General features: G+C 42.3%; 1 protein-coding gene across 3 annotated transcripts in view; it reads left to right on the top strand.

Moving 5' to 3' along the window:
- Positions 1-14,520: 14,520 nt before the first annotated feature.
- The window catches only part of ZNF644 (zinc finger protein 644), a 51,433-nt gene continuing 46,946 nt past the window's right edge, over positions 14,521-19,007 (top strand). For 2 of the 3 annotated variants that reach the window (XM_053951015.1, XM_053951017.1), the window contains exon 1: positions 14,521-14,586. The gene's annotated coding sequence lies outside the window, so the exon portion shown is untranslated. The remainder of the gene's footprint in view (positions 14,587-19,007) is intronic. The other variant, XM_053951020.1, reaches the window with a different exon arrangement.

The raw sequence follows: 19,007 nt of genomic DNA, 5'->3' as shown, positions 1-19,007 counted from the left end.
TCCCTCCAAGTAATTTTTTTCTCGGTGGTGAACTGTTAAAGGGTTGCATTTCCCTCAGTAAAGCTCATGCCACTGAAGGTGTACAAAAGGTAAAGGCCCTGCAGCTGAAATTGGACCTTTCTTTCTGCAGGGACATCTCTGGTGAGAGGCAGTTGCCAAAGCAGATCAGATCCCTGCTGCCAGGAGCTGCACCCCTTAGGGGGAAGGCTGGAGCTCTCAGCAGATCCCTGGCTGCTGTTTATGGATCTTGCAGTTCTCTGTCTGTGCTGCAGAAAATCAAAGCACTCACGTTTCAGGAACAATGTATTTTGAGTTTGACTTTATTTCTGTTCTGATACTCAAATTCTGATGTCTGCAGTTCATGAAAACAGTAAATGCCTTACTGTCTTCAGGAACAATGCCATTGATTCTTCAACTCCTTACTGTAAAGCATTCATTTGACTATACAGCTTTTAGAAGTATTATAAATGAATCATGTGAGACAACCTCCACAGCTGGAGTTAAGCACTTCCATGTGCTTGCTGAATCAGGGACCAAGTTGTTAGGAAGATCTTTTGGGACTCACTAGAGATCCATAAGAAGTTGTCTTGACTTAACCAAGCCATGGTATTTCTCTTAATCTTTCACTTCCTTCTTATTCATGCTTAAATGAGACACATCTGTTACCATTTTTCACATTGTTCTGTTATGTGAGTAACGATATCAAGCTTTCCCCCCCACCCCATGCACTGTGAAATAATAAATTAGTGTTAAGTTTTGTGAAGTGCTTTAAAACACTAAAGCAAAACATCTGTTTCAGCTGCAGGTCATTAAGATAAAAAACCCTAGTCTATGTGCAGTGCAAAACTGCCAAAAATTTACCAGCTCAAACACATTTCTTTACCTGTCTTTTACTATAACAAGTGAAGATGCTGAAAGGACAATAAATCTTTGTCAGGGATGGAGCAGTTAAAAGTGTTCAGTGTAGTAATCCACAGCAATACCTTGTAGTAATGAATCTGATCTGGGGATGCCTGGAGATTGCTGCAGTATTGCAGACTTCAAGCTGAGAGTCTCCTTGACCTCCACATCTTCCAGCCAGGCACAACACTGTGTAGGGTTGCCTTATCTCCTGTACATGTTTGTGTTACTGAACTTCAGCTATGAATCCTTGCACCCGCCCCCAGTAATTTAATTGTTTCCAGGGCAGGTGGCCAGAGTAAAGCTGAGCTGGCAAATCTGCTTTACACGTGAACTGTGACACTCTTTCCGTGCCAAAGCCCAAATCCTTTGTTGGTAATGATCTCCTTTATAAAGCATTTTGAGGTATAGAGACAAAAAGCCAGCAGCTGAGAGCTTGACTATTAATAAATAATCAATATTAACAAGGAGTGCATTCCCTGGATTCTATAGGAAATGCCAAACCTTGCAGGCAGGTCCTGGCAGGCAGGAAATAACTTACTCCTAACAAGAGGCAGTGTCCACCTATGTTTCCCTCTGTCTTTAATTAAAAGATCTAGCACCTTCCTTAGTGTAAAGGAGGTGTTGTGTGTCATGAATGTGCTCTAAAACTGGATATGGCTTTTTTGGCATCTTAAGAGAAAGTACTTATTTGTTCTTCCAAGCTGCCAAAGCAGCAGCCAGTGAAGTTTTGAGCAATTCTGCTCCACTATGCTTACACCCTCCCTGGAGCAAATGAATGGGATGTTTGGGGTCTTTAGCAGCCCTATGCACTTTTTTAAAGCAGCACTGTGGCTCCCCTTTCATTTAAACCCTCAGTTTCTGAGACAGGAGAGTGTATACATATTGCTGCACTGAATCTGTTCACCTGCAGCTCTCCCCACCCCCAGTTTATGAGCATGATTTCCTTTTATGCACTGCTCTGTCACAGCTTGGCAAGTTTCCCAAGACAATCCATACCAGAAAGGAGAATATGGCTACTGAGCAGCGTAGACAGGAGAAATGCCTTATGTAACAGACTCATTTAAATACTATGAAATGTTGGGACAGGCGAGACAACTGAAAGCAAAATGCAGCCCTTAATCTCTAGCATCAGTTCTGCTTGCCCTCACCATCATCAGCATCTAATAGTCACTGCCTGTCTCCATTCACATCTCCATCATTTTCAAGAAACTGCCTGCGGCAGAATGTACAAACAGCTTGGCAAGTGGTTCTAGGAGAAGGGGTTTTATTATTTTTTTTTCCTCCTAATTCTTCATGAGCCTCATGAGCATTTCCCCACTAATATGCCTGTGGCATCATTAGGTGTTTAATGAGAGTGATGTTGCTTGAATATTATTGTTTTTATAGCTCATTTTGTTTTGACAAGTCTTCAGTTCTGTGGCACTTTATAGTGTGCAGACTTCCCCTTCCTATATCTTACAGATTTTGCAGAAATATTACCACAGAGATGTTGTCATAAAAGCTGAAATAATAAATTGTCAACATTCAGTATGTTTGAGTGCAATATGTGTTCAATGCCACAGCAGTTTAATGACATCAATTAATTATTTTAGTATATTTCTTTTATAATACTGAAGCACCAGGAATATTTCAATTAACAGCCAGTTCTCGGACAGCAGTTCAGTCCAATTCTGCACAACCAGTTCTGTTTGGAATCTTCTAGCAGTTCCCCCAAAGACCAGCTTTTACTCCAGTGGATAATGGATCAGTCTTGTCCCTCACATCCAGAATCTGGATCATTATAGGTTGTGCTCAGATTCTACCAGCGTTCTACCTGCAGAAAACAAGGCTGCTGGAATTGTAAGTATTGAATAGACCCCTACAATGTCATTTTACCCCCTGCATTTTGTCTACATGTTGATGGTACTGCATCCATTTCTTCACTAATTAAACTAAATGGATATAGGTTTTGCGTCAATGCAAGAAAAATGGCTGTATTTTTAACAAACTAATTAATACCCTTTAAGTTCTCACTGTTATGTTATCTTCCAAGTAATTTTACCTGGTTTAGGCTGCCAGTACTTTCTTACTACCACAGTGGCAGAGCCTTTAAAACAACTAGCTGCTGTCATGAATTTGGCTTGCTGGCCTTTACTAAGATGAGGGGAGTTACTGGGGAGAAGGACTTCTTGCTGCTTTCTTGTGCAATGTGTCCTGCCTGACAGTAAAGGGAAAGAAGCTGCACCTCTCTGCAGTCCCTGTTCTGCTCCCACCACTCCACAGTGTGGCTGCACAAATATTTTGCTCTTGGGATTCCTGCTGCAGGTTCCAGAGGTGTCTGCCTCTGTTCCCAGCACAGGCAGTGGAGCTGCTCAGCTCGAGGAATACATAATGTTAACAAAGCAGTAATTGTATACATAGCTACTGTTTCAAACATTCATATACTGGCTTCCAAGGACCCTACGTTTATGTCTTTGTTTATATTTAATAGCAGTTATGGTGGTTAACTGGCTTTATTTTGGAAACCTTGATGTTTCTCTTGCCAGTACTGGCGCTGTGAGGATCAGAAACAAAGATGTGCCTGTTTACTCTGTGTCTTCTGATAGGTTTTGTCATTTGGCAACTGTTGTTCTGTTAGATTTCGCAGAATTTGGACAGGATTCTGATCTCCTACAAAGTGACATGCACACTTATTAGAATGCAGGATCAGGTTTGGGGCCTTTTTTCTGATTATACCATGCTGAGTGCCGTGCATGAGGAATTAGAGGCTGGCTGTTATTATGTGGCCAAACAGCTGCAGGAACTTCTAGTAAGTGCTTTTAAATACTAGTAAAATAAAAATCAAAATAACATTCCCATGAAGCAGAATGTAAAGCGCAGGCACTCCTGCAAGTCTCCCAGGCTTTGGAAAAGAATGATCAAATCTCGACCAGTCTAGTCTTCTTACACTTAAAGTTCCATTGAAGTAAAATATAAAATAAGGAGAAATTTTGGGGTCTTCTACAAGTTCTTTTGTGGTAGTTCCTTTTTCTAGTCTCTTTTCAAACCCAGCCCAGTGTAAGGAAAAAAAAAATTAAATTTTTAAATTAAATGAAACTCAGGGCTTGAGTTTGTGGGGTTTTTTTGAGATCCCATAGCTAGGAGGCATTTTAAGTTGAGGTTGATACATACTACATTTTATATTAGGTTATTTTTCCTTTTAGGTGCACAGGTAATCACTCACATTATATTTCCAGTGGGGTACTCCCCAAGCCATTTAATTTTCCTGCTCCTGCTGAGAAATGGGACTTGTTCAGTCAGCCTCCCCTCCCTGCAAGTAAAATATCCTCATCTTCTCAGAACAAAAGAACTGCCAGATGTAAGCAGGCCAAATAGTTTTGTCCCTCTGTCCAGTAAAAGTGCTCCTGTGTTACCATTAAGGCTGTGTTGCCTGAGCATCATGTGCCCTCTGGGACTCCCTGGGAGTGCTCCAGCTGGGATGCTACAGGAAAATTGCTCAGAAACCTTCTCCATTTCCCCCCAACATGCATAGAATCTGGATCATGTCCACTAAGTGACTTTCCCTGAAGCACCCCCATACCTGTCCAACAGAGCCATGTGGCTTAGTCTTTACACTGCAGCTCTGCACCTGTGTGTGTGCCACACCTGTTCAGCACCAGCTGGCCATGTGGCCCTCTGCTTAACAGTGATGTGTTCTTCATTACCCCTCCACCTGGCCCTGGGCTGCCATCTGCAAACACTGTGGGCTTCTCACAGGCTTCTTCCATGTTTGGGAGGCCACAGCTACAAGCCAAGCCTTTTCTGCATCTGTTAACCCAGAGAATGATCAGCTATCTTCCTTCCCAGAAGGAACAGTGACCCCTCCTTCTCTAAATTGATTGCAAAACAAAAGGAGAGAGCACTACAGATTTTGTTTCTGAAGTGAAAACCTGAGTGGGTCATCTCAGAATGAACTGAGGGACCACAGAGGTGCTCACCATCCCAGGGAGAACACCAACTGGCTGCTGCAGCAGGGTCAGAAGGCTGGCCATGGATGAGGTTTTTAACATAAAGGTAGGGGTGTGTAGGTTGTGGTTTGTATGTGGTACGTGGGTCATGTGAGTACTGGAAAGGCTTCACATGGTATCCTGCTGCTATGGGATAGAGGTACCTACAAGCCAGCCCTGTGCACGTGTTGTGGTTGCCCTACCTTGATTCCCAACCTCTCTGCATTCAGGAGCTCCCAACTCGCTGCTGCCCCAGGCTGTATTTCACAGTGACCCTTTGTGGCACAAGAGGTACAAAGGGGCCAGAGTTCACGTACGCCTGGGGTTAGAAATGGTGGCTCTGTGTCCTGAATGTTCACCCTCGTTTCCATCCTGGGCCTCTTGTTAACACCAGCTATCAGCTCCCTGAACTGCTATGAAGCATTATGATCTCCTGTTTCTGGGTCCTATGCAGCAAAAGCAGGATGTGTTCTCAGAGGGCGTTTTCAGCCTCTCTGCTCTCTGCAGAGCTGTTTGATCAACACAAGCTTTGACAGTCAGGCATCATTAATTTTCCACAACCTACCACTTGAAACTCCTGAAAGGATGGGCTGTCACTGTTCCTTGTAGCCCTTGCTGGCCTGAACTGCCCTCTGCACTGTCCTGCTGCAGCACAGGAGGGCTGTGTGCCTCGAGCCACTGCTCTCCTCCCTTGGGCCTGAGATTTAAGTTCTGTCAGCTCTGTCAGGGGAAAAAAAGGAATTCTCAATATAGAATTATTTCTTTTTAAAGGATGAGATAAACTGTAATGCATTAATGGTGGAAGTGATCATATACAATTCAGGCTTAGTGAGTACCCATTGTCTTAAATTAATCCTAATAAGCACTGTTTTCCCCAGCATGTGCCATTTTAACAGTCACTGTGGAGAGCTCCGCTTCCTAAAACTATCACAAATGAGATGACACCCTCCTCTTTTGGAAAGCGTAATTGAAAAAAATGTGACAAAACATTGTTATTGCTTATTTGTAAATGGGATCTTTTAAAAAGTACTCGCTTACATGGATTGGGTTAAATGACTTGCTGATTAAGACATCTACATGAAATATTAAACTGCCATTATCTGGCTCCTGTTAAAATTCAAAATCAGGATTCTTTTTTGTGCAGATTAAGTAAAAACTTCTATGATGTTTTAGAGTACAATAGAAATGTAGTAACTAAAAGCTAGAGGTATATTTGAATGACAATTCACACACATAATGTCTTAAGAAGAAATTCTAATATGCTTGGGATGGAATTAGAGGACACGTTTGACACACTAATAGACAGATCTGGGTGCTTCCTGAGTGTTCAGATATAGCTTCTTCTGTTGAAATTCCCAAAATTACACTACTCTGCTGACTATTTCTGCTTTTATAGATACCCCATTTTTACTCTATGAATTACCTGCACAATCTAACTAAAAATACACTTCCAAAGCTTTATCTGAGTCCCTTTCCACACACTTTGTTGCAACCCAGAACCAAGGCCTGTGAAACTGGGACAAATTGTAAAACTGAACTTGACTGTTCTTTTAAGTTTCCTCACTCATTCTTCTGCCTGAGAAACTACTACTCAGGCTGCATTCCAGGATACTGAAATAACTATTTTACAGTTATTTTAAATACTTAGATTTTTGTTAGTAGGAAAATTAGTGCTAGAATTTCAACCAAAGCCTGGTTGAAAGCTTATTAAAGTCTTTACAGTTATTTCAATGAGCTTATAATGAGACACTTTATGTTCGTATGAGCTTCACACTAAAACCAGTAGTGGTATAATACAAGATCTGCCTGCAAATCCCAAACCTGACAGCATTTCCTGAATGAGATAATGGCACATGAACTGCTGTTCAAAATAATTCACCTGAGAGTTTAAGTGGGATGTGATATGGAAATACTGGATGGAAAAGAGAGGCAAAAGTTTTAATATAGCTTTTGATCATTGCACTGAAGATGCTTTTTTAGCGATGAGTGGTAATGGATGTGGGTCAAAGTGAGGAGCTGAGATGTTCCTCTTCCTTTGGCATAAAAAGGGATTGGCAGGGAGGTTGGAAAGGAAGAAGTTACTGGGTAACAATGCTGTCATTATAATAACCCTAGGTTGTACCTTTGTCTTGTCTTTTTTGTTAACAAACCATGCCATATACTGATTCTGTACAACCACAAAATTTAACAAATAATTTTTCACAATTGCATATTAACTCAGACTGTGTAGAACTATCACAATTTTATGTAGTTCCCCCCCCCCTTCTTTTCAGGATTCAATGACAAAGATGTCTCTTTTTATGCCCTGAAGATATATACTTATCCATACACTAAAATATAGTCTAAAAAAGCTTTTGTAGTTTTTTTAAAGCTTTATCCCTCATGTTAGAAAACTCAGGTATATTCATAATTAATTGTCTTGATCAAAACCAAACTCCTTACAATTAAGAAACAAACAGAAGGTATGGCATATCAAACAGACTTTCTGCTGCTGTGATCTTACCTAAACACAAAATAAGATCCACAGTACTTCCACATTAATCGTGGTAAAATGTTTTTTTTTGCTTTCTTTACTTCTTCTTTAAAAGTGATTGCTGTGTTTTCCCATACACAAATCTCTGGCACTTTACAAACAATAATAAAGCTTTTTGTAATTATGTCAAGCATAAGGACAGGAAGGTCTGTATGTCCATGGAACGATGAGAGCAATCAGAATTGCTGATGTAGCAATTGCCTACCAGGCAGAAGAGTAGGAAATTGCAGGGAAAACAAGGCAGTTTGAAATCCTGCCTGGCAATGATTTTGACGACCGAGAGACACTGTTCATTTTTCAAGTGCTGCTAAAACATATGGAATTTGCTTCTTAAGGCAGAGGGTTTTGGTGAAGATGTCTTCACTTGGATCTTTGTCCTGGGTTCCATCTGGCCAGATGACTTTGAAGTACGGAAGTGGTGGGGGTTGGCTAGCAAAGCCTTTTCTTTTTGGGGAGGGTGTTGAAATGGGTGTTTAAATGGTTGCCTCCCTTTGTCTGAGGGAGGTGACTTCCCTGTGTTGTGCCACCTGTGTCCCTCACTGGACATAGAAAACTCACAACTTTGGAGATGGAGTGTGCCTGAAAGGATTCTTGTCACTAATTCTCCACATTGACATTGTTCTGGTCTCTAATATGTGCTGCAGCCATCGGTGTGAGCCTGATGCTAGTCACAGAGGTGGATTTGGGAAGTGGGGTGACACACCTTGAAGGAGACAGAACGTGACACTCAGGCCTAGTACAGTTTCCCTCTTGTCACTAGCGCTCTGCCAGCATAGCACAGTCGTGGCAAAGGTCCGGCACGTGGCCCATAGTTGTAGGAGCTGGATTCATTCGTGCTGTGGCTTCTGCAGGGGGATGTTAAGGCTACCAGTGTGACACTTGAAACAAGGATCTTAAAATTACTATTTCTGTCTTCTCCCTGTGTATCATTTTGGCACTAATGTGAACTGAATCATCAGTTAAGCAGAGCTATGATAATTTATACCTATTAGATCTAGGTCCTTTTCCATCATCTATTGAAGGCCAGTTTATTGCCACTGCTTTCTTCCTCTCACACTAAATTATAATTAACAGATTCAGGAAGCAACCTGTTATGGTTTAGTTGCTCATAGCATATTTTCATATATTAATGCTTCCTGTGTGTGATGCAAATGGCAACTCTCCAAGGCAATGCATTGTTTTTAAGAATGTCAGTGTTATAATGTATGGTGATATTTTCCTACACTAATCTGCTTTCTTGTGATCTTTGAATTCTGTGAGACTTGAGCTCAGTAACTCAGATGTGAGAAGAGAGATGGCAGATTCTCCTGAAGGGGAACACAGATGTAGGCTTAGCTATTGTCTTTTTAATGGAGAATGAATTAGAATACCACCTGATGAAATAAAATAAGCATAAGGACTAAGGTTAATTAATGACTATCGATAATTAATCCAGGATTTGTAATTGATAATGTTTACTGTGGTGGTACCTGTGGAACAGCGAAGAATGGAGCCTGGTATGCCAGGCAGGCAGTGCTGCCCCAGCAGCAGCTCCCCTCTGATCAGTGGCAGATGACAGGAACACTCCACAGTGGTGAGACTGAGAACAGGAGACGACTGTGGGAGGCTGGGAAGGGGCTGCTGTCCTGACAAAAGCTGGTTTGTAATTGCAAGCACAGGCCTAGCCAAGGGGAGCAGGTCTGAGCAACAGACACGGAAATTTTCGTACCATTGCCTATGGACAGAAGCTGAGCAGTGAGAAAACAGTGGCAGTTGTCTTTATTAGGTAATTGAGCAATCTTCTCGAGATGTCAAACACACAACAGTAGGACAATTCTGAAGGCCATCCACAGTGCCAAGCAGTGATGTTTCCCTAGGCACGCTGTCTAAACGCCCTTCTGTTGCAAAATACTTTATTTCAGGACTAACCTTATCTTGGGATCACTGTTAAGAGAGACATAGGTTTAATGGTTAATGGTTTTAATTTTACCTATATGCTCTTATTGCTCTCTTATTATTTTAATGGTAATTTTAACAGTTTAATTCATATTGACAAAGATGACTAGCAGAGACTAGCTAGCAAATTATGGCAGAGACTAAATTTATAAATAAAATATTTTTTTTGTTCTGTCTGAAAAATAGACGACACTATCCTCTTTAATTAACATTGACAACTGTATCTCAAAAAGGCCTGTGAAACAAGCAAGCCAGCAAAACATGAATCAACAACTCAAGTAGCAAAAAAATATTAGGAAAAGTCACCTTCCCCCTTTTTGTTTTTACAATGTTGAAATAAATCAAACTGCTCCAAATAATGATTTTATTAGTTCTTCTTATATTTCAGTTGAAATAATGTTGATTACTGTTTGTTGAAACAACCAGTACATTGAGTTCCTAAATTTGTGGATATTAGTGAAATCAGCATTATTTCATTGTAAGAAAGCTAAGAAACCAGAAACATCTCTGAAGAGTGTAAAGAAAAACTCTGATCAATGAAACACAGATATCTTTCATATCTTGTTTCTGTGTGCTTGTTTTTGTAGTTACAAGGGTCTAAAGGCAAAGACAAGACAAACTTTATACATACAGATAAGGGATTTTATTAGTACAACCATCTCACCTTAAAAAAAATCCCATCACTATATCTCAGCTACTCAAGAACTCTACTTTTTCAAACTGTAGTAGTGTATTTCATAAAAGATGTTACTTTTTCCTATAGAGACCATTTTTGTCTGAGATTCAGACATCAAGAATCATTCCAATTTTGAAAATGTTATGGAAGACATCATTTTCTACCAAGGGCTATGGTATAAAGATGAGATTAAAATAGTAAATGGAGAAGGAAAATTAATGGGCTAGATATGATTTATCCATTACAAGATAGCATTTTGTAAATTATACAGCCTTAAATTGTTCTATAACTCAAAATTATATAGCTTAATATTTTATCTGTTGTTGTTTTGTTTGCTGTACACAGGATAACCAGAATATATGTCAACTAAATATGGAATTTTCAAGGAATGATGCATATAGTGGCTATATTTCCATGGTGAAGCTTTTTGCAAAGAGTTAATGAAGTGCTTGGGGTCCTAGGGAATTAAAGGTGCTATATAAATGTAAGAAATTATCATTAAAAAGTTTTTCCCTCCAGGCATTTGGGATTTTGCTATGTGTTACAAGGAGGCATTTGCAGTCTTCTTTCATTCAAAATGCTTCAGCTTAAACATTTTCCAACTCTCCCTCTGCAGCTTCAGCTACAAAAACGTTTATATGAAGAAACAGTTTCTAAATTGGTTCCAGTTAATCATACTTCGCTGCTAACTTGAAAGAACCTGCCTTGGTTTAAGCTTTTTATAGCCATGTTGAAGATCAGGAGGAAGTAGGAGCATCATTCTCTCAAGAGATTTTCAAATGCTGTTTTAACCATTATTAGGCCTTGTCTGCATTGATGGAGAAATAATACAGGACACAGCCAGAATTCTTGCAAACTGAAAGTCAGCTCTGCAGTATCTGGCTTGATTTTCAAGGATCCTATTGTGTGGTTCTTTACTGGCCATACATGTTCTTTTACTGACATTAGAATGCTTCACTGGTCCTAAAGTTTCTATTTTGTGCAGACATACAATCCCAATTTTGTGTCATTTTGTGTCTATTTCTCAAGTCTTCTTAATCTATCATGCAATCTTTAAGATAATCTACTTTTCACATACTATAAATGGCAACAGAAATGGAAATAAAAATCAAAAAAGACTTCTGACACTACTGGACATAATCTTTTACCACAGTGCCATTTTCATTAAATATTGCATTTATGTTCTTTATTCATTCACACCAAATGTGGAATTTTTGTGAATTATAAGTATTTTTAAGAATCTACTAGAGCCTCTTAGATCAAGAATTAAGTTGAGAGATTAAAAAATTGCTAGATGTCTTTAAACTATTAATAAATTGGATTTGGCAGCATTAGAACTGAAGTTCAGGTTTTCTTATGCTAAGCATTTTACTTGTTCACAAATAGATGTGAAATGTAATAAAACACTGCATCTTCTGTAAGTTAATACTTATATGGAATTTTATTATTTCCTTCAGTTATTAATTGCAGAATTGAAGCAAGAATTGCTGTTCCTTAAATCTTACCTTCTATGGGACAAGAGATATTTAAATTAAGTAAGTGTGATGACCTTAAAATGATTGCATGCAATAAAAAATATGATTTTCAGCAAGAAGCATGGGGTAATATTAATATTTGCTTTTTCACATTTTTATTGTTTGTATTTTGGTTAGCATGGAGCACATATGATGTAAGAATCTCAGAAGGAATCTGTGGATTGCACAAAATGATAATGTTTCTTTTGTTTAAGAGCAGTGGAAAAACTGTCCTTACAAGCTCCAAAATAATTAGAACTCGATTTTATAAATGTATATTTTCAGAAAACAAGCTTAATTCTCAGAAGAATAATATTAGCACTCATTAGGGGACTGAATGCTTTGGGGTACTGTTAATGAAATTCATAGCCTTTTGCCTGTGGGCTATCAGTTTGAATTCAGTCTGACTCAGTGGAGATTGAAAATTGGCCTATTTAATGGCCTTTTAGTCATCTCTAATGAGTTGAGTTTGGTGGGTCTCAGTCCCGCAACATAAACCACTCACACTGCCTTCTCCTGACTGGCAAGCTCCAGAGAAACCCCTGAATTTAATGGATTTTGGGGAAAATTAGCCTCTGGTACCATGGAGAAAAAGCAAAGAAAAGCAAAAGCTGTGATAGATGATGGTTACATGTGCACTAACACACACATTATTTTTAAATGTGGAATTTATAGTGATGTATGAAGTTTATAAATTAGCAAATTAGCTGAGCACGTGACATATGTTGCCACACAGCTATACTGATTGTAACATGACAAAGACTCCCAAAGGGGATATCTACACCTGTGCATAAGATCATGACAACACATTAAATGTTTAAATGCCTCTGGGATTCACTTTTGTCAGAAAAAAATAGGATCAGAACAGCTATCTAGGTATCTGGATAGTAACTGCAGCTACAGAAAATTATGCTGAAAACAATTATTACCTAGTGTGCCTCCATTACTTCACAGCAGTCAAATGCTTCTATATTTCCTTATAGATATTTAACTTAATATTAAAAACCATATTAATACCATTTCCAGGATCCTGTAGAGAATATACGCCAGTTTTATTTATCTGCATCACAATAGAACTGTTCCTAATGTCTAATTGAAATTTCTCAGTACAATTTAAAGCTGTTATGTTTAGCCTTGTCTGCAGTAGACTCAGTGAACAATGGATTTTTCTGCCCATGGTCTTTTATTCTCTAGACTAAAAAATCTCACACATTCCTATTTTCAATTAGGGTCACATCTTTTAAAATGGTGACTCCCCCCCCCCTTGTACTGTCTTCTACTGGAAGTTTTTGAAAGAAATTTTTCTTGAAATGCAGAGGCCAAATCTGAACACACAGATGAGGCTTCACCAGTATTAAAGACGAGGAATTCTTCCTATGTCCTAGATATGACAGTTCTGTTTACGCATCTCTCTGTACTGCAGCTTTTTTCACAACGGTGTGACATTGTTGATGCATGTTCAGTTTGTGATTTACTCTGATCCCCAGCCCCTTTTCTGTAAACCTGGTGTTTATTCATCTGTTCCCAGTCTTGCAATTGTGCAATTGTTATTTCCCTGCTTAAATGTTGAAGTTGGCACTCGTATTTATTCAATTGCCTCATATTTCCACAATTATTTTTTTAGGAAGGTTTTGAATTCTTGTCCTGTAACACGCTTCCAGCTCTGCCAGTTTGGCATTGTTGGTAAATCCAATCCATGTAAACTGTATTCTGTTACATATATAATTAGACTTGGGACCACAGTCATGACATACCCACCTCCAGGAACCGTATTTGCTGTCCTGCTATTTGTCACAGTGAAACGTTGCTGATGTAATTTTGCACCACTGCGGTAATTTCATTATGTTATGTCTTTTGCTTGCTCAATTAAGACTTCTCTGAGATGGTGTCAAAAATCTGACTTAAGCCATAACCAACCGAGCGCTTCTCACATCCAAGGCCTGTTACTCTGTCACAGCTTGGGATGAGTTTGGCTCGATGTGATTTCTTCGACAAATCTATGTTGGCTGTAACTTATCACTTCATTAGCAAGCATGTACTTAAAGATGTATGAGTATTTGCTTCAGTAGTTTTCTGGGAATAGAGGCTGGAATGATTGACAGTGCTTGGCTCTACCTAATTCCCCCTTTTGAATTACACGTGCCGTGTTTTTCCTCTTCCTTTCTCCTGACATCTGTTGTGTCCCTGAGCGCGCTGACCACCGCTCGCACCTCTAACGTTGACTTTATCAGCTTCTCACTCGAGTGTGAAATTCCCCGGGCCCAGCAAGTCTGAAGGGAAAAAATGAACTCATCTAAGCAGTCTCTACACACTTAGCATTCTCCCGTGACTTCGGGAGAATTCCCTCTGTGAGCCGGGGTTCGCTTCGGCAGCATTAGTCTGAGGAGAGAATGGCACCGAACGTCTTTTTGTCGCCTCGTGGCTTCCCGCCCCCCGGGCAGTGCCCGCTGTGCTCAGGTTCCCCCGGCACCGTCCGCAGCAGCCGGAGCCTGAGGCGGCCTCTGCTCTCCGCTGCCTCGGGAGCGCCCCGGCGCAGATCCTGCCCCACCTCACCCGCTTTCCCAGGCCTGTGGGAAGGGCAGCCCGCAGGCCGGGCGGCGGCCGCGCCGACAGCCGGCGCTGTGCGCCCGGCGCGTTTGGGGAGCAGCCCGCGGGGACACTCCCTCCGAACCCGGGGGGGGACACTCCCTCCGAGCCCGGGGGGGGGGACATTCCCTCGGAGCCCGGGGGGAGACAACCAGACACACTCCCTCCGAGCCCGGGGGGGGGGGGGGGGACACACACTCCCTCCGGGCGCGCGGGACCGCGCACGGGAGCGGGAAAGGCGCGCGCGTGCCGCGGCGGGGAGGGGGCGCGCGCTCCCTGCGGAGGAAGGGGGGGGGGGGGGGGGGGTGATGCCGCGCGCGTGCGCCCTTGGCCCACCGCGGGGCGCGTGCGCGCGTGTGTGCGTGTGCGTGCAGCCGCGCGCGGAGCGGCGGGGCGGTCGGGAGGCTTGCGCGATGACATCACGACGGCGCGCGCAGGACGTAACCCCGGCGTGACGCACAGTCCGGCGAGCCCGTGAGTTTCCCGTTACGATTTAGTTTTTTGTATCGCGCCCCCGCCGCCCCCGCCCGGCCGCGGAGTGAAGGGGGAGAGCGGGAGGCGCAGGGCCCCGCGGGCCGGGGGGCGCGCGCCGGGGCCGAGCGGAGCCCACCCGGGCCGGGCCGGGCCGGCCGCCCGCCCTAGCGGCGGCTGGCGGAGCGGGCGGCTCTGCCCCATCCTGCCGCATCGGGAACATGGCGGCCGCCTCCGACCTGGTGCGGCACCGCGGCTCGGCCGCAGCCACCCGCGCCGCGGTAAGTGGCGGGGCCGGGGCGGCGGCGGCGTGGCGGAGGCCGAGCGGCCGCGGCAGGCGCTGCCCTCCCAGGCCCTTCCTTCTCCACTCCGCCTTGTCGCCTCTCTCGGTCCCCACAAGCGCCTCTCGCCACCTCCCCGAGCCGACGAGCGGCGTTCCCGGTGCCCCGGCCGGGCGGGACACAAAGGGCTGTGTCGAGGAGGGTTTTGTTCGGTCACATGAAGCGGCGCAGCCAGTGAGCGCGGAGCGGGGAGGGGGAGCGGGGCCGCCGCCATTGCCAGGCGCGGAGGAGCCGGGCAATCCGGGGCCGCCGCTCGAGGCCTGGGGCCGGGCCGGCGGCGGCGGGAGCCAGGTAATGCCCCGCGGGCGGGGGCGGCCGGGCGGGACAGTGCCGTCGCTCGAGGCCGGCCGGGGTCACCCTGGGGGCCTGCAGGCGTCCGTGCTCTGCCGCCGCCCGCCCCGGCGGGTCCCGCGAGGCCGCCTGTGCTTCGCCGCGCGTCTCCCTGGTGCGGGTCCCGCCCGCGCTGCCCCCCTTTGCTGGCGGCCGGCCCGGGAAAGGTTGTGCTGCCGTCCTGGGACAGGGGGAGCGTGCGCTCCTCACCCTCCCCTTCGCTCCCTTCCTTCTTGGCGTGAAGCGGACAGGCTCTGAAACGCCTGGTGTGGGCACAAAGGGCTGGCGAGTCCCGGGCCCGCCGCGGCTGGCCGGTGTGCCCTCCGGGAGCGGTGGTAGAGCTCCCGGCGCAGAGCTGGTTCACAACAGCGAGGGAAAAGTTACCCGTTCAGGTACCAAAGTCGTGTCTTCGGGCTTCGGGATCCGGTGGTTTCTCTGACAAAGTTTGTGTTACCAGCTTGCAGTGATGAGCATCATCTTGACAAATGAAACGTGTGTGATATGTAGAAAGTTTTTTTTCTTCTTATGGCTTCTGTGTAATCTTCAGCCTATTGGCAATACCTGTGTCGTGGTGGTGTGGTCTGTAAACTGACAAATCAAGTGGTCATGAAAAACAAGTATTTTACATCAAAATAGGTTTCCAACGGTGCTGTACAGCTCTAGCCCTTTAAGCAAAACCTTATTTGTGGTGATATTCTGATTCCTGCCTCCCTTTCCAGCTCATATTTTAATTATGAAGATTATGTCATGGAACTTTGCTTTCAAACGAAAGCAAGAATGAATGTGCACCAGATTTTAGAGTGAGAAGTCATTTCATGTTGTATAGAGTAATGAATTAGCACATGTATTAAAAACCCTGGCAATTAATTAAAGTTGCAACGTAATTTTTGATTCAAATTATAAAACAAATTTTAAAGAGAAGATTCTTCACGGTGGAGGGCAAAGTGCTTCAGAGTTTTGGTAACTTAACATGATTCTTCTGTATAAAATTCTTTACTACCTGACTTGTGCAATGTTGGTGATTCGAGGACAGAAAGAATGGACTGATTAGACAATGCAGAATAAATCTGGGGAAGCTTTTAGTGGGTCACTTAGGTGCAGAGAAAATGCAGCAATTTTCTTATTGGAGAGGAGTTTGAGCAGGGTGCATCAAAGAGCAGTGCAGTGTGACAATCCTGTTACACTGACTTAGAGTCGTAGCTGATGTTGCAAACCTGTATAATGTAACTGCAGAGGGATATGGTGCAGAGTTATACAATAATTACAGTGAGAATTGAAATTAATAATCTTCAGAATATCTTCTTAGAATAGTTTCTTCTGATGTCTAGTATTCATTCCAACAGATCTCATTTTTACTGAAAAGACCTACCCAAGGAAGAGAAATTTGTAGAGGGAAACACCCATAATGCCACCAAAGAGATTTGACTTGTTTTTTTTATACATTTTTTTCTTGTGTTCAGTCTGCATGACTTTTTTTTTTTTAATTAAAAAAGCCCTGGGCAAATATCACTGTAAAACAAACAAAAAAAAAAACCCAAACCAGCCAAACAACCAAGGGTGTACTACTCAGACTTTTTTTTTTGAAGTTTCATGGAATCCAGTGTCTGATTTATGCTTAGTAGCACTAGGAGGAGTATGCCTAGGAAAGTATGCAAGTTCTTAATGCAGAAAGGTAGTTGAACTCTCAACAGGTGACCTGGCTGGTAGGAGAAGGCAGCACTGACCACTTGGAGTATCTTTGTTAGGCTATTTAATGTAGAAAAAGATTGATTGAAATAGGAGCATCAGCAGCTGAATAAACAGGATATTAAACAAGAATGGCAATGCCTTTGACTTTAACTGAATTTCATATGGACACTGAAATCAAGGGTTGTTAGTGGACTTTCTTGAGCAATTGTTTGTGCTTAAGCTTACAAGTATTAGCACAGCCTACTAGTGTGTATACTTTTTTAATTAAAGCCTTCTCAAGTCATTTATGGAGAAAATGGAACTAAAAAACAAAATTCTTGATAGTAATAAAGTACACACAAGCTCACACACAGTTATTAGTTTCAAAGCCTTTCAGGTTTTTAAAAGCTCTGAGAACTTAAAACTGGAGAAAATACAGAACAGTTATGTCACTTGCTCTGCAGCTTCACCTGAGGGTGGTTTGAATTAAAGGTTTTTGAACAGCTGCTGATTCACTGTGTCATTAACAACATCCTCATGTTTTTACATTTTCAAGCAACTTTTTATCTTTAGCAAAGTTCAAGTGACGTGGCTATCAGAGGGGCTGCCTTAAGATACTTGTTTTATTCCCTTTATTCTTTTAGTACCAAATGCATTGCTCCAAAGTTAGTTACTACAAGCCACATTCAATTAGTTTCCTTTGTGCTCTGGGTTGCAGAGCATTTTATATTATGTATCCAGAGATTGGGAAAATGACAATAAAATTAAACAATGTTGCACTCATTTAAATTGATTTTGAGACTGGGTGAACTTGGCATAACCTCCAGAACTGGGTTTGTTCAGATGAAAATAATGTCCACCCTACTTCAAAGTGTAAAGGAATCCCTGGTGAAATAAACCGAACCAGTTTGTCTTCTCTGAAAATATATTCATTGGTCTTCTCGGGCACTCTGCCTATAAGCCAAATCTATAATCTGATTTTTGTTAATTAACATTTTTCCTTGCTGCATTTTTTTACCAATGTAGATGTAAATTTCATATTGGTACTGCATAAAGAGCTTAAGTTACCTGTGGAAATTGTGGTTGTTGGTCACTGTGGCTGATATACATAAAGATACTGTCAGAATGAGTTAAAGGTTTTCATAAGTTTGTAGCATCATGAAAAAATATCCTTTTTATGCCTAATTAACAAAAAATACCCAAAAAACCCAGACAGAAAGCTCACACAAACATTAATGCCTGTATACATTGTGCCCCTTAGATCAATTAATAGGAACCTTTTATGCAAGCAGTGATAGTGGCCCACGTTGTTCACAGAATTGTAGAAAAGCTCTTTGATGTGAAATGGCCACATAAAACCAGATGCAAATACTGTGCACCTCTATAGTGCTGTAGTCCTATGGGATGTAATTTGATGCTCAAATCCCATCTTACTATCAAGAAATACCATGTAATGAGTTTGTATAAACTTCTAATATGTGGTGTTTTCAAGATTTGAAAAAGCTTTATAGGCTCTGTTACTTACCTAGTCTGCAGTTCAGTGTTGTGTAGTGAATATTTCATCTTGGTACAAAGTCTACCCAGAATTGATAGGATTTACCCATAGTGGTAGAGGAGAAGGAGAACGAGCTTTTTAAGACTTTCATAATTAAATATATTATGAAGTAATTTCATGTAAAACAATTTTTTTAAAATCCAGTTGTGCTGCCTTCCTGTCACTAATGAACTGTACACAACAGCTCCTAGGTTGACAAAATGTTGCAGCCATGCCCTTACATTGCCAGTGAGGTTAAATGGGGGAAGACAGTGGCTAAACAGTGTGTATGTGTGTTCTGGTTACACTAAATGTTACCTGACATAACAGTTCTGAGCAAATTTGGGATTACAGAGAACTCTTGCTCCAGCAGAAGTAACTGTAATGCTCTTGGTATGGGAACTGATGGTTCCTATTAAATCCAGATACTGGAAATGGAATTCTCTAGCTGATGTTTATTGATTGATATTGAGTGCTTTGTCTTACAAATAATTGACTAGTTTAAGGATGATGGGCTATTTAGTAATTCAGTATTTCTTGGAACTCAATCC

The sequence above is a fragment of the Vidua chalybeata genome, chromosome 9 (genome assembly GCF_026979565.1).
Source record: "Vidua chalybeata isolate OUT-0048 chromosome 9, bVidCha1 merged haplotype, whole genome shotgun sequence".
Lineage (NCBI taxonomy): Eukaryota > Metazoa > Chordata > Aves > Passeriformes > Viduidae > Vidua > Vidua chalybeata.
This window is presented reverse-complemented; position numbering and strand designations above follow the sequence as displayed.